This window comes from Hemicordylus capensis, chromosome 2 (genome assembly GCF_027244095.1).
Source record: "Hemicordylus capensis ecotype Gifberg chromosome 2, rHemCap1.1.pri, whole genome shotgun sequence".
Classification (NCBI taxonomy): Eukaryota; Metazoa; Chordata; class Lepidosauria; order Squamata; family Cordylidae; genus Hemicordylus; species Hemicordylus capensis.
Window position 1 is genome coordinate 337,279,476 of NC_069658.1, and position 21,447 is coordinate 337,300,922.

The 21,447-nt window shown below is 45.2% G+C and overlaps 1 protein-coding gene across 5 annotated transcripts in view; it reads right to left on the reverse strand.

Moving 5' to 3' along the window:
- LARP1 (La ribonucleoprotein 1, translational regulator) overlaps positions 1–21,447 on the reverse strand; it is a 108,127-nt gene that overhangs the window by 55,600 nt on the left and 31,080 nt on the right. Inside the window, exon 1 of one of the 5 annotated variants that reach the window (XM_053293100.1) lies at positions 6,767–6,915. The exons of 3 other annotated variants lie outside the window; for them this stretch is intronic. The gene's annotated coding sequence lies outside the window, so the exon portion shown is untranslated. Of the gene's footprint in view, positions 1–5,758; positions 5,778–6,766; positions 6,916–21,447 lie in introns of those variants that run through there. One more of the 5 variants, XM_053293099.1, reaches the window with a different exon arrangement.

Here is a 21,447-nt window from a genome sequence, read left to right on the forward strand (position 1 = left end):
TCTCTGAATGATGTGAATTTGAAGACACGCTTGAGGCAGCAAATATGTAGTAGCCACCATATGACCCAACAGGCACTTTGCATAGTGCCTAGTCTGGGGGCCTCCGGATAAGAAAGCAGCTGCCAGCTTCCGGAGAATATCTATGCGGCCAATCAGAAGACCTTTTCCAAGGTCATATCGAATATCAGCCCAATAAACTGAATCTGTCAGATCGGTTGCAGCTGAGATTTTTTGAAATTCATTTGGAAACCCAGATCCTGCAGAGTATCTACCGCCATCTCGAAGGCATCCAGGACCACACATCAAGACCTTGAATTGATAGGGGATCCCCCAGATCTGGAACCACAGGAAGCAATGATGCTGAGGACATATCGAGAAGTGGTAATAAGCATCTTTTAAGTCCAGGGAAACCATCCACATGCTTCCCCCCCCCTCCGGGTTGTCATAATGGTCAGTACTGACAGCATTCAGAACCTTTTGTAGACCAAATGTTTGTTCAGTGCCCCGAGGACCAGTATGGGGCGCTGACCGCCATCCAGTCTTGGTACAAGAAAGTACCAGGAGTAGAATCCCGGGCTGTCAGGATTGGTGACCTTCTTGAAAGCATCCTTGGAAAGGAGAGCAGCGACCTCCTGGTCCAACTCTGGGGTGCATGCCATTACCACAATCCCAGACACCGGCCATGTTCCACAAAACTCTAAGGCGTGGCCCAAATGTATGATTGTAAGGACCCACTGGTCCCTAGTCACTTTGTCCCAGCTTGCTGAGAATGGGGCCAGGCAAGTCCTGAAGTGCCCCGAGTCATTGCTTCTTTTGGAAAGTATTCAGGCACTGTTTTTGAAAGGCCAGCTTACTGGGCTAGATACCTGACTTGTATCTTGACTTGGACTTGTTGCCACGAAAGGACCATTCCGAAGGCGACTGTTGCTGGGAAGGGGCCTTCTGCAGTTGACAAGGCGACCACTTGGCAGTTTTCTGCGGTTTGGTAGCTGACGAAGCATATGACATGGAGCACACTGTGCTCCTCAATTTCTGAACTTTCTGGAGCGTGTCATCAGCCTGCTCTGAAAAGAGGCTAGAACCCTCAAAGGGCAGGACCTCGACCCTAGCACGGGCCTCATAGTTCAGTCCAGGTGAACGCAGCTAAGAGTGTTGTCTGAACACCACGGATGTGGCCATCACCTTAGCTGCACATTCCACAGAACGCAGGACCGAATAAGATCCCTGCTTCACCGCCTGAACAGCCTTGCGGAAAAACGCTTTTGCCGGATCTGTCTCTGTGGGAGGAGATCCAGGAAAGGACCCACCTTCTCCCACGAAAAGTGGTTATATTGGGCATTATAAGACTGATAATTGGCCACCATCAAGTGGAGGGCCGAGGCTGAATAAAGCCTTCTCCCAAAGCAGTCCAATTTTTTGCCTTCTTTGTCACTCAGTGCTGACTGGCTGTGACCTCTGGTCCTTTGCAAGGATGCCTCCACGACAATTGAATTTGGAGTGGGATGATTTATTTTTTTTAAAAGGTCGTATCATCCTGCAATTGCACCCTGTAGAAATTCTCTAAACGCCTGTTAGGTTGAGAAAGCATTGCCAGCTTCTTTCAGTAACCCCGGATGACCCTCAACAACGTTGGGTTCAAGGGCAAAGCAACTGGTACCTTGGCCTCTGAATCAAAAAGGCTGAGCAACTGGTCCAGTTCTCCCTAGTACCGAGGATCACTCCCAAGGCCGAAGTCATTTGGGTCATGTAAGCAGAGTACAGCTTGAAGTCCTCCAACGGGGAGACAGGCTTCTAGTCCGACTGTATGTCGAACAGGGACGAGCCTAGGGAAACAACTTCAGAGACCTGGGAACTAGCATTGCTCTTATATTCGAGCTCCAGGGAAACCAAATGGTCTTGTGCCACAGCCACCGAACCCGAAGGGGAGCTTGATTTGCTATCCGGAGTGTCTGGTACCGAAGCGGAAAGTCCTGCTGACAGTAGCCTTGTTGTATCACTGGAACTGAAGGGGGTGGTTTGTGACAGTCGTTTCGATCCCTTGGGGAGCACTGAAGTGAGTGGGAATGCAGCCTCCCTTCCGAGTGTGAGGGGGGGTTCATGCCAACCCCTCATCGTTAAAGGTTTCCCATATGTGGGACCATCTGAGTAATGAGACCCATAGTAGGGCCGAACATAGTCCGAATAGTCAGACCGACAGTTCACCGTGCCTGGCATAAACGCCAAAGGCCTTCTGTCCACTACGCTCTGTCCTAGCCGGGATCAGAGCTCCGAAAGAAAGAGAGACCATAAAAACCAAAACGCCAAGAAAAACACGATACTATACAAAGAAAGAAAAAAATGAAGACGCAGGGAGAAAAACAACAAGAGGATAAATAGATCCTACTCGTTGTCGAGCTGCAGACTCCACAATGTTCACTGAAACACGGATGAAGAAAGACTGAGGGGATGAGGAGTGGCACAGCCACATACAGAGACTGGGGCGGGGTTCCCACCCAAAGCAGGAAAATTGAGCTTGTTAGATTCCAACGAGGTCTCTGCACAGGCGCATAGCCCATTAGTGTAAAAGACAGTGACCACATCGAAGAAGCTGTATTCCAAAAGCTGTTTTTGCTGCCCCCACATGCCAACCCACAGTTTAGAGAAGGGGCAAAGGTGAGGTTTATACTGCCAAACTCCAAAGTTCTTAGTGCCACTGGGGCAGGGGGTAATCTGCAGAAAGCCAAAACAGTAGACAGTGCTGGAATCCTAAGTAATCTCAACATGAACTGTACACTGTCTTCAAGCAGAAAATGCTTGATCTAAGGGCTTAGCAGAGATCGAGCTATGTTTATTGAATTAATACTCTGTTCAAAATTCTGCTGCATGAGCTATTAAGTATGATAATTTGATCAAATTAACTATCTGCTACTCATTTGTCTTACTGAGTAGCCATATTGGTTCCAAGATACAGGACAAAGGTCGTCTTGGTCCTTTCTTTCAGAATTTCAGTATGTGCTAGAAGAGGTACAATTCTTCCCAGGCTTCTAGTTTCCAAAAAGGATGTTCAAAAGCCTTAACTTTGTTATTTAAAAGAACATTCTGCTGACCTTTCATGAAAGAGAGAGGAGGACAATATCATTATAATGGAATAGTCTTTGTCATGTCCTCAAAGCTCCCTAATAGTGGAACTGAAGGTAAAGAGTTTTTCTTTTTTTAAAAAAGAGCACACAATGCAACTAACCAACATGAAAAGAAATCAAACAATGTAAATGCCTGTGAACCAGCTCACAGTAAGCAATTATATGGAATCTTGTTAAGCAGAAGAGAGCATGGGGTTGTAACAACACATTTGTCTTCAAGTTATCTCTCTGCTGAAGTCGTTTCTATACACCATGACTAGGCAACTTGGAGAAGCATCTATCAAAAGTTCCTGTGAACAAAGGAAGACTTCAAGAACAGTTATCAAGAATTAAGATGGTAACTCAACTATGATTCAAACCTATTTCATTTATCTATAAAGCTCCTAAAACATACTGGCATCTTTACTACAGGATCAGTAAAATGTGTCGTCAAGTCAATTTCGACTCCTGGTGCCTACAGAGCCCTATGGTTTTCTTTGGTAGAATACAGGAGGGGTTTACCATTGCCTCCTCCCACACAGTTTGAGATGATGCCTTTCAGCATCTTCTTATATTGCTGCTGCCTAATATAGTGCCAGCGGGGATTCGAACTGGCAACCTTCTGCTTGTTAGTCAAGCATTTCCCCGCTGTGCCACTTAAGTACTTTCCTTGTATTTCACATATTCACATCCCAACCATGCAAAGTCCAGGTCCATCTCACTCTGCCACCTACGGTATGTCCACACCCTTCCAAAATAAATTCAGTATAAAAGAGCAGTTTACACACTGAGTTTGTTTCTAGTGGAGCATTACACATCATTTTTAGTTTAGTCCTCAAAGTACAATGTGTTGATGAAAAGAAAACAAGATCAGAGCATCAAGTAAAGAGGTAAGACAAGGCTGAGGGAAAGCTCTAATTCCACCCTTAAGCCTAAAGTTAGATTACAGACACCAACCGATTCCATTCTCTTCTATATAAAGGCATTCAAAATATTATTGTCAATCAATGTCTGCTTTACATTAGCCTAATCAAAAATGTTTTGCACGGCTCATTTAATTCAGGTGGGAAGTTAGTTCCTCTGCAGGATCTGTTAATGTTAAATTTGCAGAAATTTCCAGAATGCATTGTCCAGCTGGCCCAGCCGAGGAGCAATGCAGAAGCTCGGACACGGCAAGTGCCTCTCCAAAGACTGCCACATTGAGTTGGGGAGGTGTGGGCAGTTCAGGCATCCGGACGGCAGCACTTCTTCAAGCAGGGCAGCCTGTGCCCACGGATCACATTGGCCTGGCGACAAGGCTGGCTGAGGCCGGTGCCGTGCAGGGGCAGAGATTGAGTCATGGGGAGGAAGTCAGGGAGAAAAGGGGGAGGAGCAACGGGCGAAGGGGCAGTTAAGTACTCTGGGAGGGAACACAGAGAGAGGAGCCCGGATGTCCGGCCTGTGAGGTAGCCTTTAAAAGTAGCCAGGCTGGTGATGAGAGGGGTGAGCAGAGAGAGCTTTCGTTTCCCAGAGAGGCACTGGGTCTAAGATTTCACTGCACAGGAGGAGGACAAGGGTGAAGGCAACCCACTTCCCGATTTCTGAGGCCTTGTCTAGAGGGCCAAACACCTTCCACCTCAAAAGGGGTAAGGCAGATACCCGGGCCAACCTATTACCAAGGTAGAATGGCAAAGATGAAGAATACACTATCTATAGTAGGCAAAATATTTCTGCACCAAGAACGAAGGTACACACTTAACTCTTTCAGAATATTAAAATTAAAGAGGGGAAAAAACAGAGTCCACTTTTAAAGCAGACTTCCTAAAGGGCACCTAGCAATATAACTCACATGGTAACAGAAACACACACTTCCTTTAGGAATCATTAATTCACACTGCCCTGCAGCGTGCTATTTTTATCATTTCTTCTTCAGAGTTGGAAAAGCCACCAAGATAATGCTGAAATAATACACATAAATAATATAAAGATCATTATTACAGGCAAGACACTATCCTGTTACAAAAAAGTTCTAAAACCTTGAATAAGTGGGCACAGGATGAAAGGAAATGCTGAAAAGCAACCTTAAGCTGCAGTACCAGCACCTTGGTGTCAGGTTTCAAGTATCTTGGGCGGGGGGGGGGGGAGAGAAGAGAGTCCCTTTACTTAAATATTGCAATTTGTGGGAAGGGCATTACAGTAATTCCACCTTGCCGCTGTAAAAATAAAAGTTCTCCAGCAAAAAGCATCTGCAAACCCTCTCTCATCTAAGCAGTGAAATACTACACCGATCCATTTAACTCCTGCAGAGGTCCTACACTAATAAGGCACACCTTCAAAAGAAACATACCTTCAAACAGTAAAATACTTATGAACACAAGTATGGTATTAGCAACAAATGAATACTTAGCTCCCCCCACCCCCCGCCCACCCCCATGCTCTATGAGCTGGTCAGGAAAAAAGAGTAAGGCAATCATTTACATGCTCAAGGTCATTTGCCCAAACATTTATACTCATTTTATTTCAAAGGGCATCCCAATACCCTTTTAAAAAACTGCTAGGTCATCATGCCTTTTTTCAAAGCAGACTAGAGATGGGAGGGGGGTGAGAAAGGAAAGGAAAGGAAAGGAAAGGAAAGGAAAGGAAAGGGAGAGCACAGCTTGGTCCTATTTAAACACATGTACCTCCTCACTTGCAGCATGTTAACACTGGAAGAAAAGGATTTCTGGGGAAAATCCAGTGGCTGACTGCTTTTTCAGAAACAGGAATCAGAAGTAAGTGAGTTAATTAGCAGCTCTCTCCAGTGTCGCCAGATCAAACCCCCACATTTGTGACTGGAGTCGAAGTCTGTAGTCCAACCTGGAAGCACAGACGCAAGGTAGAAGAAACTGTTAACAGAAGAGGAGGAGGGAGCACACGCACAAGAGTGGGCTGGTGTTTGACGCTCCCGGAAGAGAGCTGCATCCCAGTTAAATGCCACGTTAGTCCTTCCACCTGTGTCTGTCTATCATGACCTTGGGCTGGGACTGCATGACAAGTCTTGGGAAAAGCTGCACATTTTTTCAGCTGTCACAACTCAACTCCACAAATGGGAACAGCCAGGTTCCAAATGCTGTTCTCACCTGGGCAGATCTACGGAGTTATGCTCAGCCAATGGGCACAGCAGCTTAACAGGCCACCAGCTGAAATTGGTGAAAAATCTGCAGGTCGAACCTTCCTTTGTGCTCAACACACTTGAACACCCCATCTGATGAACAGTTTCAGAAGCCAAAGAATTCAACTATAAAGGAATATACACAGCAGTGTGGAAATAACTGAAATGATTATTTGCTGAGGGAATAAATGCTAGGAGAGTATTTGAATAGTAACTTGAAATCCATGAAGACAGAAAGCAAGCAGGCTCTTCCACAGAGCCTAGCTCTGCCTCCCCATACACATGCAGCCTGGCCTCTTAATGAAAAGCTTGTTAACAGTTAATTATTACCTATTCAGATACATGATCTCAGCAGAGAGTGGCAGCCAAGGGAGGCAGAAAATAGTCACATGACTCAAATCTTGCTCTATGAAAGCAGAGTGCTATAAATAATGCCACCGCCCCTCCAACATGAAAAACTGAAGAGGCCACCCATCTCTATCCCAAGCCAAGTTAAAACAATTTGTCAGATTTCTTGCATCTCCCTGTGCCAAGGTACCTGGCCTGTGTGAAAGTGTGGACAGAATGGCAAGTGATGCAGAGGAGGGATAAGCTGCAGTCGAGGAGGATGTACTGTGCTTCTTGGCCCATGGAGGAGAGAGTAAAGAGTTCTGCAGCAGGCCACCTTGGCAAGGGCCAAAGGGAGGAATGAGCCAAGGAGGAGTTGGCAGCCGAGTTCCAGAACCTAATTTAAAATGCTTCTGATTCTCTTCAGAGTCTTGGGAGTGCTGAAGTCACAGCTTGACAATTCCCAGGCACCAGCCTGCCATGGTGCCTGGAAATTTAAGCAGGGCACCTGTGCCAGGCAATGGACAGATGCGGCCAGGCTGAGGAGTGAGGAAACAAGGCAGGGGCAGGCTGCTCCTTCATCCTCCTGGTCATGTTGGTCCAATGCCTGCCTGAGCCAGATGGATGCAACCAGGACGAGCAAGCAAGCAATGAGGGGAATTCGCTCCTTTTCATAAATCAGAGAGCATTGCTGAAGGCAAGCTGCAAGCCTATCTCCTGCCCCCAGGATAGAAAGTAGTCTGGTTCCTGCATTTTTGGACTAGCTTCTCAAGCCAAAGAAAATTTGTTGAGGCCTGGCTTAAGTTACTGTTCTATAATGACATAGCCATGCCCTCATTGCTTGTCTAAGCACAGGCCCTGCAGCAAAGAGAATGAATCTTGATGCAAGTTTTACTACTTGCTTAAGTGCCTAAAATTTCACTCCCTTCAGAGAGAGAGCATTTCTCACTCAGTTCTGACTACAAGGAAACTTCTATAGAATAATATAACAGTTCCTATGCAGAAAGGCTGCCTTAAAATTGTGCAAGAATGAAGGCAATAATGTAACAAACATACTACAGTGAGCAGTCATTCATACAAGAAATATCATAATTATTTTTTTCTTAACATCATGAGATAGATATCTTTGTTCTGCACTTTACAGAAACTAACATGCGAGGACTGGATGTCCACCGGCAGAGTCATCAAGAGGTAAGCCACCCTGAACAGCTATCACAGCCTTCTTTTTGAGCAACTGCTGGCAGGCGGGCATGATATTGCACTGATATATCATACGCTGTTATTATAACAATATAAAATATTTACTTCAACCTGAAAGGACACATAAACAGGAGATCATCTCAAATGTTTTTCCTAATGTTGAAAACAAAACAAATATTTTCCAACACACAAACAGGAGAGAATAAGAAGAGAATCAGGCCCTTTAGCATGCAAAAGAGAATATAGGAAGCTGCCGTATACTGAGTCAGACCATTGGTCCATCTAGCTCAGTATTGTCTACAGAGACTGGCAGTGGCTTCTCCAAGGTTACAAGCAGGAATCTTTTCCAGCCCTATCTTGGCGATGCCAAGGAGATAACTTGGAATCTTCTACATGAAAGCATGCAGATACTCTTCCCAGAGCAGCCCCATCCCTTAAGGGGAATATCTTACAGTGCTAACAGGTAGCTTCCCAGGGCAGACCCTGCTTAGCAAATGGGACAATTTATGCTTGCTACCACAAGACCAGGTCTCTTCTCCTGCTTTCCTCCTTCCTTAGAACCTGCGTGCATGCAATTTAAGAATTAGTAAAGGCGACTTCACCATTCATGGACCCGACATCCGCGATTCTGCATATCCACAGTCGGGTAATAGACACCGAACCTCAACATACTCAGGGACAAAGAGGTTTAAAAGGGTTGATTTCCACATAGGCCAGAAATGACCTCAGAAGTCATTTCCAGCCACCATTTTAAGGAAAGGAGGCATTTTGTGGCTCGTTTTTTTAATATATATATTTTTTTCCACAAAAGTTTATGGGGAAACGGCAGTTACTCACCTGTAACGTTGGTTCTTCTAGTGGTCATCTGTACTTCTACACATATGGGCTATGCGCCTGCGCAGAAGACCTCGTCGGAATCTAACAAGCTCGATTTTCCTGCTTTGGGCAGAACACCCTGACGCAGTATTCACTTGTGTGAGACCACCGTCATCCTGCTCAGAGTGTCCGCCTGGACATTCAACACACCCTGGATATGAACTGCCTGCGGTTACACCACATGTGCCACACACCAATGCCACAGATCCAAGCCAGAAACATTAGGCTCCTCGAGGACATGCCGCCCTGTTGATTGACGTAGGCTTTCGTCATCGTACTGTCTGTTTCTATTAGTACTGAATGACGCCCAATCAGGGGCAGAAAACCTTTGAGAGTGTTGAAAATGGCCAACAGCTTCAGATAACTGATGTGTTTGGTGTTCTCTCCTCGGATGTGTGCTCTCCTCGAGGGACCAATGTCCACTCAGACAAAGCCCGTCCAGGTGAACTCCCCAACTGAGCTCCGATGCATCCATCATGACCATTGAGCTGGTCTGAGGGGCTTGAAAGCGAGTACTGACCCGCAAGTGTTGAAACTCCATCCACCACTCTGCTGTTGCTCGTACTCAAGGAGGAGGAGTGTACTCGAGATGGCCCAGATCCCGAAGGGGATTGAACATGTCCAAAAACCATCTCTGAATGACACGCATCTGTACTCGATGCCTTGTGACCCAGCAGGCACTGCACAGTGTGTATGGTTTGCGGGCCACCAGCCATGAAAGCGGCTGCCAATCTCCAAAGAGTAACTATACGGCCCATGGGAAGGAGGACCTTCTTCACAGTTGTGCCGAATATCAGCCCAATGAACTGAATTCGATGAATGGGTTCCAAATGAGACTTGTTGAAGTTTATCTCGAAACCTAGTTCTTGCAGAGTGTCCACCATAATTTTGAGGGTGTCCAGAAAATCCTGCCTGGTGGACACCACGATCAGTCAGTCGTCCAGGAACGGCAGTACCTGCATGCCTTGCTCCTGCATGAACGCTACCACCGGAGCCAGACATTTTGTAAAGACCCTCGGTGTGATCGTGAGGCCGAACGGCAGGGCCTTGAATTGATAGGGGATCCCCCCCGATCTGAAAACACAGGAAGCATCGATGCTGCGGGCAGATTAAAACGTGGTAGTACGTATCTTTTAAGACCAGCTATACCATCCACATGCCCTTGTCCAGAATGGACATAATGGTTGGTACCAATAACATTTGGAATCATCTGTATACCAAATGTCTGTTCAGAGCCCTGAGGTCTAGTATAGAGTGCTGACCACCATCTGGCTTTGGCATCAGAAAGTACTGGGAGTAGAAGCCAGGGCTGTCGACTCTCTTGATCGTTTCCTTTTCCAGGAGGGCAGCAACCTCTTGCTCCAACTCCGAGGTGCAAGGAGTCACAACAACCCCGGACACTGGCTGTGTCCCACAAAACTCCAGGACATACCCTAGACATATGATCGTGAGGACCCACTGGCCCATAGTTACTTTGTCCCAGCTCGCCAAGAATGGAGCCAGGTGAGTCCTGTAGCGCCCCAAATCATTGTTTCTTCTGGGGTACACCCAGGCGCTGCTTCTAAAAGGCTGGCTTACTGGGCTGGCCTCCCGACTTATATTTCGTTTGGAATTTGGAGCCACAAAAGGACCATTCCAAAGGTGACTGTTGCTGGGAAGGGGCCTTTCTTGACTGGTAAGGAGACCATTTGGCCGTCCTTTGTGGTTTACTAGTAGGTGATGCATATGACATGGAGCACGCGGTGTTCCTCAACCTCTGTACCTTCTGAAGCATATCATCCGTTTACTAAGAAAATAGTCTAGAGCCCTTGAAAGGTGGGTCCCCAATCCTCGATCGGGCCTCATAGTGCAGTCCCGATGACCGCAACCATGTGTGTCTTCAGAGTGCTACCGACGTGGCCATCACCTTAGCTGCACATTCCACCGAATAGTGGGTTGAATAGAGTTCTTGTTTGGCCACCTGAATGGCCTCTCAGGCAAAGGACTTGGTTGCATCTTTAAGCCTGGTAATTTGCCACTCTCAGATGTAGTGCTTGATGCAGAGTATAGTCGCCTCCCAAAAGAGTCCAACTTTCTGCCCTCTTTAACACTCGGTGCCAACTGACTGTGGCCTCTGGTCCTTTGCAGGGACGCCTATACAACTACTGAATTTGGGGTGGGGTGATTTTTCAAAAAGGATGTAGCCTCACCCAATTGCACCCAATAGAAATCTTGGCCTCAGAATCGATTAGACTGAACTGCGGGTCTAGTTCTCCTTTCTGTTGATTACCCAGGTTCACACCCCGGAGCTGAAGCCATTGGCGTCACATACGCCATGCACAGTTTGAGGTCTTCTGACGGGGAGATTGGTTCCGAGTCCGACTGGACGCCAAGCAGGGGTGATCCCAGAGAAACTGCCTCTGAATCCTGTGAGCTATCCCCGCTCTTATAATCATAATCTCCATGATGTGGTGATAGTTAAAATATGGGTTGCCAACTTTTATTCATTTATTGGTTCGCTCATAGTGGTTCACTCAGAGCCATTATGACTAGTAGTCATTAATATCATCTATGATTCAGTCTAATCTCCCTTTAAAGCCATCTAGGCCAGTGGCCATCACACATCTTGCGGCAATGAATTCCCTAAATTAACTATTCAATGTGCAAAGTAGTACTTTCTGGTCTGCCCCTGAATCTCCAGCCAGGTTCACTGCAAGACTCCAGGTTCTAATGCTATGGGAAAGGGAGAGAAAACTTTCTCCACACCATGCATAATTGCATAACCATTTATCATGCATCCCAACAGTATTTTTTTTCTAACTTAAAAAGCCCCAAGTGTTAGCCTTTCCTTCTAGCCAAGATGCTTCAGGCACCTGAACATTTTGGCTGCTCTTTTCTGCACCTTCTCCAGCCATACAATATCCTTGTTGAGATAGGACAACCAGAATTGTACAAAATATTGCATAACAGTGTGCACAGTTTTGGTTGTCATATCTAAGGGTAGCCACTCCACAGAATTATGGAAGGGTATTATAGCAGTATTTTTATTTTCATTGCCATTTTTAGTGAACCCTAACATAGAATTTGTCTTAAAACACACACACAAGAAAACAGCTGCCACATAGTCATTTTCACTGAGCTATCTAATAACTGCCAGTTTGGACCCCAATATATAAAGTTAGGATATATTCTGTCCCAATGTGCATCACTTTACACTGAACTGTATTTGAATCATACTTAAACATGATTCTTAAACAAGATTCTCCTGCTATCTGCACTGACCTTAACTGTGCAACAGGGAGCTTTTTGCCTGCAGGTTTTTACAACTGAAACATGGCTTTTCTTTCCCTTTTCTGGAAAATCCAGTTTGGCGGTAAGAGACCTTTGAAATGAAGAACGAAAGTGTGTGGAAATCTAGATTTCCACATGTGTGAACTGCAAAGTATAAGATAATACAATGAATTACACAACCACATCCTTAGATCATTTAATTGTAAACCGCCCAGAGATGCAAGTTTGGGGTGGTATAGAAATATTTTAAATTAATAATAATAATAATAATAATTATTATTATTATTATTATTATTAACTATTTTAAAAATTGGTTAAACCAACCAACCAAATCAATATCACACATCAAATGCAACAGTTTAAGATAAGAAGATCCACAATATGTTGCCCAAATACAATGGATATCTATCTATCTATCTATCTATCAATAAGTCACAGCTATAAGTCCTTGAAGGTCCCCAACCTTTAGAAACGTTTTCAGGGGGCATCAGGACAGCAGAAGGAAGTGAAAATTGGTGAAATCTCCCCTCTCCACTTTTGTACTTCCATGAGCACAAGGTATTTTCCCCAGTGCTCAAGAAATCTAAAAGTAAGTTTAAATATGCAATTGCAGTACTTATTAGTTATTATTATTATTTTTACATTTATATCCTGCTCTTCCTCCAAGAAGAGTGTACTACATACTTGAGTTTCTCTTTCACAACAACCCTGTGAAGTAGGTTAGGCTGAGAGAGAAGTGACTGGCCCAGAGTCACCCAGCTAGTATCATGGTTGAATGGGGATTTGAACTTGGGTCTCCCTGGTCCTAGTCCAGCACTCTAACCACTACAAACTGCTACTGGCAGTATTCTCTTACTAGGAAACAGTAATGAAAAGTTTCCTCCCATTCTAACACACTAGATTCAGGCCTATAATATTCATCATGCAAATAAGGAAGAAATGCTGTTCATTATGTATGTGCAGTACTGAATTCTTCATGGATCCCCTTTCCTGCAACCTCCCCCTTCTCCTCAATTATAGCTAAATAGGGAAAAATCTAAGTTGGCCCACCATTCCATTACATAAAAGCCATATAACAGTTTAGCACATTGCATTGCACTTGTCCATTAACTGCAACAAGTCAGCAAACCATTGCTATAGACCACCCAAAACAGTTAAAACATTGATGGTCATCTTTTTGTCAAGTGTAACAAATCAAATCCAAAGGATGACCAAGTGCATCGGATAAATGTAGACCTCCACACCTTGGTGCAATTTTGCCTTAAGCAAACTGGGCCACGGAGCTATCAGAAGCACTGCTTCTTAGGAGAAGATGGGAATGTGGGCTTGCTTCTTGGCCCCCTTCTATTTCTATCTCTGTGTATACCACATACTGCTGGCTATGCCATGAGTGAACCATCCAAACTATATAACATGACCTACCTCAAATGGCTGCTGAGATGTGCAACCCTCTGGCCATTAAGAGCAGTGTATTGTGAAATATTGTGGGGAAAGTCTGTATGTACACTAAACATAATTAGAATAAATTAGCAAATGATTTGAGCTAGGTTTTGGTCTTTTGGACTTTGGACACTGTTTCAGTTTAATACAAAAAAGGCCATACAAAACCCAGGCAAACATTTGCTGCAAGAAACAAAAACAGGACATGATCCTATTAAAACAGAAGGAGGAACACGTGGGTGAGAACAGTAATCATTATTTTAGAGCATGCATTGTTTACAAGCAACATCCGATGGTGTATTAAAGAAAAGGGGTGGAGAATATACCGTATTTTATGGACTATAAGACGCTACGGTCTATAAGACGCACCTTAATTTTAATCCAGTTTTTCAGAGTTTTAACATATTAAACTGTTAAAACATATAAGACGCACCTGAATTTTGGCGGATATTTTTCGAGGAAAAAAGTGAGTCTTATAGTCCATAAAATACGGTATACATTGGAAAGCAACCAATTGCACTGATAGGGAGAGGATCCCCAAACCCAACGCAAACCCACTTTTTTGCTGAGTCAGCCTCTCTCATCAAGTTCAAAAGCATGCTGCACTTACAGCATATGGCTTGTCTTTCCAGACACAGACAGTCACTCACTCACTGTCTTTTTGGAGACACAAGCAGCATATTTTAATTCAACAGGAAAAGATCTCTTATAACAGGATTTTTTCTCAAATAGAATAAGTTTTACACAGAAGAGGCATTCTTTATGTACATTTTGAGGTTACTTTTAAGAATTGAATGATCATCAATACCAATATTTAATTGAAAAGTATCACTCACAGACTCCCTTTTTAATGTATTTTAAATTAACATCTTTATACTGTGCCACTCCATGGATATTCACAGACATTTGCACAATTTCACACTATTCATTAGGAGTCTAGTTGATGGATTGTTTTCAGGCAGGGTGAAGAAATTACATTGCAGAACTCTAGATCAATGCAGCTCAGCAAAGAAGCAGCTCCAATATCAATGTAACAATGATTAAAAAAAAAAAAATGGAAGAGTACATCTGGGTTTGTGAGAAGACAAAAACATGATGTTTAGAACAAACTGGTGCAAACTGGCATTTTGCCAGTCAAAAGTTTTCCAATAGGTGAAACCTGTAGCATTCCATGCAAGCAGCATCCAACCATGGACTTGATCATCAGTGGGGTTCTCACACAGCACAGACTTGCTGGATACAATTATGAGTTAGGAATTATTTCACAACTTGCACATTGTAATTTTCCTATAGATGCTATGCTAATATAGTTTAATATAACAGAATATATATGTGTACAGAAAGAGCGAGGGAGCATGATGGGAGTTTCCACCATAACATGGAAGGAAGCATGTCAGGTCTCTCCCGGATTCATCTCCTGCAGGATCTCACAGCGATAATGATCCTCCACCACTTAGAAGACTGCTCTCATAGCCAAGCACTGAAGAAGGTATTTGCTGAACAACACAAAGAACTATAGAAGTTGGCTGAAAAGTTCATTCTCCTCAATCTTGTTTATGAAACCACAGACAAACATCTCTCACCTGATGGTCAGTACGTTCCCAGAGTAATGTTTGTAGATCCTTCACTGACAGTTAGGGCAGATATTACTGGAAGATATTCCAATCGCCTCTACGCTTGTGAGCCTACAGATATTGCATTCTTGTACTCAAATATCTTCACCTGTCTAGTCCAGAGGAAATAGACTTCTCCCCTGAAACTGTCAACTTCCTTACCCTTGTGGAGAGTGTTATTTAAATCTCCTTGAACTCAGAGAGAGAGAGAAAGAGTGTGTGTGTGTGTGTGTGTGTGTGTGTGTGTGTGTGTGTGTGTGTGTGTGAGAGAGAGAGAGAGAGAGAGAGAGAGAGAGACAGACAGACAGACAGACAGACAGACAGAGAGAGAGAGAGAGACCTAAATGCTCCTCCAGAGATCTCACATCCTGTCCATGTGGAATCCCGCTGACTGGAGGGTGAGGTGCCCACCCCTTAGGTGCTCCTTCCTGGAAGGATGCTTTAGAACACAGTTTCTCAACCACTGGTCCCTGGACCGCTGCCGGTCCGCGAAGGGTTGAATGCCGGTCCCTGACTGGGAGTCAACCCTTTAGAAGTTGTATGTCGACCCAGGCTGGACCAACAGTTGTAAATACTGCCACTAGATAGATTGTGTTACAAGTTAGAATTTTTCATATTATGTTCCATATCTACCTGATTTCCAAGAGTGATGGAGCATGATGGGAGTTTTCACCATAACCATGTGGTTTTGGAAGCTCGGAAGCTTTTTGCATCCTAAGTGACCAGGGACGCGACTAGCTACTTGCTCATGAGTAATCCTATCATGGGGTGGAATGCTCCTGCTCCGCAAGGAGAGGAGACCAACCTATAAGGAGGTTAAAGGATCAGAGAACGATGGTTCTTTCTGGGGAAAAGGAGTGGTGGCAGCATACTAAGAGTTCTAATTGGTGAACTGAGGCATGAGTGTGTAAGTTAAGCACATAACACCTCCAGCCCATTCATGACAATCTGTAATTAAAATAGCGGATTATGAATCTTAATTGCTGAGGCAACAAGCTCAGAACTGGAAACATTCCTAACCTCCAGTGTTCCCTCTAACAGGGATTCCCAGATGCTGTTGACTACAACTTCCATAATCCTCAAGCAAAAGACACTGCAGCCTGGAATTCTGGGAGTTGTAGTAAACAACATCTGGGAATCCCTGTTAGAGGGAACACTGCTAACCTCCAGTAGTTAAAGTGCTAATCTATGAACATTGTAAAGATGAATAAACTGGACAGTGCTACAAAAAAGAAGTTGGGCAAATTGCTCTGTTTTATTGGAATACAATAAAATTTTACTGGAATACAAGATCATCAGGAGATTTGATGCAGGGTGTTACCAATATGCCGATGACACCCAAATCGATTTCTCCATGTCAACATCATCAGAAGGCATAACCTCCATAAATGCCTGCCTAGAGGCAGTGATGGGCTGGAAGAGGGATTACAAACAGACTGAATCCAGGTAAGATTGAGGTACTTATTGTGCGGGGTCGGAACTCGGGAAACAATTATGTTATGCTGAATCTGGATGGGTTCACACTTTTCCAGAAGCAACAGGTATGCAGTCTGGGGGTGCTTCTGGATCCAAACCTCTCCCTGGTGTCCCAGGTTGAGGCGGTGGCCAGAGGTGCTTTCTATCAGTTTCAGCTGATATGCCAGCTGTGTCTATTTCTTGAGATAAATGACCTGAGAACAGTGGTACATATGCTGGTAATCCCCAGACTGACTACTGCAATGTGTTCTACATGGGGCTGCCTTTGTACGCAGTCCAGAAACTACAGGTGGTACAGAATGAGGTGGTGAGGTGGCCAGGCTGGTCTCTGGGTCATCTCGGAGAGACCATATTACTCCTGTATTGAAAGAGTTACACTGGCTGCCGATAAGTTTCCGGTGTTAACTTATAAAGCCTAAACAGCTTAGGCCCTCTTTAAGAGAACAGTCTTATTTGCTATGAGCCCCACCGCCCATTGAGATCATCTGGAGAGATTCATCGGCAGTTGCCACCGGCTCATCTGATGGCTACTCAGGGAAGGTCCTTCTCCACTGCTGCCCCGAGGCTTTGAAATGCACTCCCTGCTGAAATAAGATCCTCCCCTTCTCTGACAACTTTTTAAAAGGCAGTTAAGACACATTTGTTTGCCCAGGCTTTTAATTAGATTTAGTTCTTCACCTCTTTAACATTGTGTTAAAATATTAAAATAATTTAAAATTTAATGTTTTAATTTGTATTGTTTTTATTGTAAACCGCTAAGAGACAAGTATTGGGCAATATACAAATATGTTAAGTAAATAGACAAAATATTCAAGTTGAAGAGGAATTTACTTTTGTTACACTTTCATCTCCTCTATTTTGTTTACCTCTGTTAAAATCATGGGTGATGATTGATTGATTGTTAAATTTATATACTGCCTTTCATTAAAGCAATCCCAAGGCGGTTTACAAGGAAAAAAATTTAACACAAGATGGTAAAAAAGACACAGCTAACCCATTTTTTAAAAGACAGAGTAGCAATGCTGGCAGTGACCAAGACTACTGCCTGGTAAAGAAAAGGTTGCTTACCTGTAACTGATGTTCTCTGAAGGGTCATCTCTGTATTCACACCTGTGCAGAGCTTCAATAAGAACTTTCTAGACTTAAACCTCCAGTGCTTTGTCATGAACCATACCTCTATGGAGGTATGCATACATGCACAAATAGATGTGGCCTGCACTTCTTCCCTCTGTTCAAATAAACTGCTTCAGAAGAATCAGGAAGGAAGGAGCCCTGTGTAACTGCACAGGTGCCCACTCATAGATCACTTACAGGAAGACAACCTTTTCTTCATGGTATCTGTTAATTCATACCTATTGGAGAGTAGCAAAGTAAGAAGGGTGCAGCAACAAGAGCAGAATCTCCCTATTGAATGCTGCATCACAGCACGCACACAAATCTAGCATTTTTGATGAATATTTACAACATTTTTGATGGAGGGGGAATTCATCATTTGATGAAGTTACAATGGTTGAGTCCATGTAGTGGTTCTGCATAAGTCTAGGATGACTAAGGCTACAGAATCTACCATGGCCCACACAGTGGGTCCAAATCAAAGTCTGTACCAAGTAGTGAATGAACTGGTATGCTGACGTGTTTGTGGATAATATCTAGTATGAAAGGTATTGGGAGGAGACTCAGACAATTACAAGTCCAAAGTAACAGATGAAGAAATGAAGAGATTGCTGGAAGAAGAAAGTTCTGTGGACACAGAACGAGATGCCATGTATAAGGAATAGAGCAACCTCTTGTCATTGGATGATGATGATAAGAAGAAAATAAAACAGAGGGAAAGATGTGTCCTCTGCTAGAGGGAATACAGAAACAACTTTAGGCAGATAGGTTCTATCTGGCCAAAGAATTACTCTGTTCCAGGGATGAATACCAAGGGTGGGTGATTGGATTGAGCAGCACAAAGTTCTTCAACACAGCGAGCCAAAGTGATGGCAAGGAGAAAGGAACATTGGTCTTACCGTGAAGGGTTCTTTTTCCCTGAAGTAGGAGATTCTCATAATGGGTATTATACTGCGCATGCCCGAGACAGGTCTGGACGACGTGATTGCTTTGTGGGTGTTACTGCCTCCTAGCCCAGTTCCAGGGCTGGCAAGCGAGATAAGTAGTGATTCGTGGAGAGAGCTCAGAGAAAACAGAGAAAAATGAAAGACAAGAGTAACATAGGAACCTACTATATGCTAATGGACCCTGGGGGTCGCCTCTGGTCCCCACCGGACGCGAAGTCATCCGGTTAAATCCCCAACCCTCAAGTTTGGATCACAGGAAATACAGCTAGGGAGGGCCTGAGGATCTCCTGCTTCAGGGAAAAAGAACCCTTCACGGTAAGGCCAATGTTCCTTTTTCCCCTGAGTAGGAGATCCTCATAATGGGACTTGCCCAAGCTGCAGAAGAGATGTCCCAGGGAGGGGAAGCTGTATCTATAATACTTGTTGGAGAACTGTGCGGCCAAATGCCGCCTGTGCGTTAGAGAACCCCGATATTTTATAGTGTTTGATAAACAGAGTGAGAGACATCCAAGTTGCCGCTCTGCAGATTTCCTGGAGGGGGACGTGGGCTGCGAATGCTGCAGACGCAGCGGCACTCCTAGTGGAATGTGCCGTGATGCCACCTGGTGGCAGAATGTTGAGAGCAGAGTAGGCCAAGAGGATGCAGGATTTGATCCATTTGGCAAGTGTGGCTTTGGATACCTTCTTTCCCAAGGTAGGTGGGTGGAAGGATACAAAGAGAGCATCAGAATGTCTAATGGGTCTAGTTCTATGGATGTATGTGCACAGAGCCCTGAGGACATCCAAGTGGTGCTAAAGTTTTTCCTTAGGGTGGGATGGGGATGGGCAGAAGGATGGGAGTACTATAACTTGGGATCAGTGAAAAACAGAATTAACTCTGGGTAAGAAAGTAGGGTCTAAACGGAGAAGCATGGCGTCGGATTGGAAAGTGCAGAACTCCTCTGCCGCAGAGAGTGCGCTTAACTCGGAAACCCTTCGGGCTGACGTAATTGCCACAAGGAACAGGACTTTGAATGTCAATATTTTGAGCGAAATAGATGTCAGCAGTTCGAATGGTGACTTGGTAAGCACATTCAGTACTTTATTGAGTTTCCAGGAGGGAAACCGTCGGACAGGGGGAGGGGCTAGATTAGCTTCTCCCTTCAGAAACTTAGAGATATGAGGGTGAAGAGAGGCTTGAGTGGTGCCGATGTAGAGATATGGAGCACGGATGCGAGTGCAGAGGCCTGCCGACAGAGAGTGTTTGGGCGTAGTTTTAAGTCCAAGCCGGATTGAAGGAAAGCTAGGACCTCTGGAACCCCTGCTGATATTGGGTCCTGCTGGCGTGCTAAGTACCATTTGCGGAAGGCTGACTAGGTAGCCTGGTAGATTCGAATGGTAGACTGTCGTCTGGAGGCTAGGATGGTATTCTGAACTTGGCGGGAGTAACCTTCGTCCTTTAGGCGTGAGCGTTCAACCTCCAGGCGGACAGCTGTAGCCATTGGGGATTGGGATGGAGGGTCGGCCCTTGACTGAGTAGATCTTTCCGAGATGGTAGGAACCATGGAGATCGGACTGCCAGATCGACTAGATCTGGGAACCACGGTCTGCAGGGCCAGTGAGGAACTACCAGAACGAGTTCCGCTTTTTTGAGTCTCAACTTCCTGATGACTTTCATTATTATTGATGTGGGAGGGAAGGCGTAGAGCAGAACCTTAGGCCATGGGGAGTGGAGTGCGTCGATTCCTTCCGCTAGAGGTGAGTGGTGCCTGGAGAAGAAGCGTTGCAGCTGATGGTTGGGGATGCAAACAGGTCCACTTGTGGGCTCCCCAGCACCTGAGTGATTCGTTGGAATACTGCCGGGTGCAACGCCCACTCGCCTGGGTCCAGAGAGGTGTGGCTGAGCCAGTCTGCTAAACGGTTCTCTTCGCCCTTTAGATGTTCCGAGGAGATGGACTGCAGATTGTTTTCCACCCAAAGAAACAGACGATCCGTTTCCCTCATCAGTTGTCTGGACCTCATGCCCCTTGTCGATTTATGTGTGCCTTTTCCATCACGTTGGTTTGGAGGAGAATGTGTTGGTTCCGGACCAGGTGTCGGAAGTTTTGGAGTACCAGCCGGGCCGCTCTGAGTTCGAGCCAATTTATTGGTCATCTGGTTTCCCATGTGGACCAAGAACCTTGAGTTAGTTGGCCTTGACAGTGGCCCCCGCAACCTGCCAGACTGGCGTCCATTGTTACTATGACTTGCCGTGGTTCCGCCAACTGACGGCCCTGAAGGAGATTCGGGGATAGCCACCATTCTAGGGACTGACGGACGGAGTGGGATATTGGAATCTGAGTGTGGTGAACTGACATGATGTCGTCTTGCCACGGGAGCAGGAGCCACTGGAGAGGGCATGAGTGCCACCTCGCCCATTGGGAGCGTTCCAGGCAGGCTATCATGGAGCCTAGGGCTTGTGCTAGCAGCATGAGGTCCTCTGCACGTTTGTGTAGAAGCGGAGTTGATTGGTGATCTTGTCCCAACGTTCTGGGGGGAGAGAGATGGTTCCCCGTGCCGTGTCAAATAGGGCTCCCAGGTACACTAGTAGTTGTGAGGGGGTGAGGTGGCTCTTGTCCCGGTTGACCACGAAGCCATGGTCCTGGAGGACTAGAAGTGTGGTTTCCACATCTTTGAGGGCTTGTGACCTTGAATGCGCTCGAAGAAGGGTGTCGTCCAAATATGGATGGACCCGGATGCTCTGGAGGCATAAATGGTAAATGAGGGCTACCATTACCTTCGTAAATACCCAGGGTGCTGAGGAGAGGCCGAATGGCAGGGCCCTGTATTGGAAGTGTTCGCCGTTGTAGGCAAAACGGAGGAACTTCCGAGATTTGGGATTGATAGGGATATGAAGGTAGGCGATGGAGGCTAGGAAATCGCCTGGCTGAATGGCTTCCTTTATAGTATGCAGGGACTCCATCCAAAATTTTCTTTTT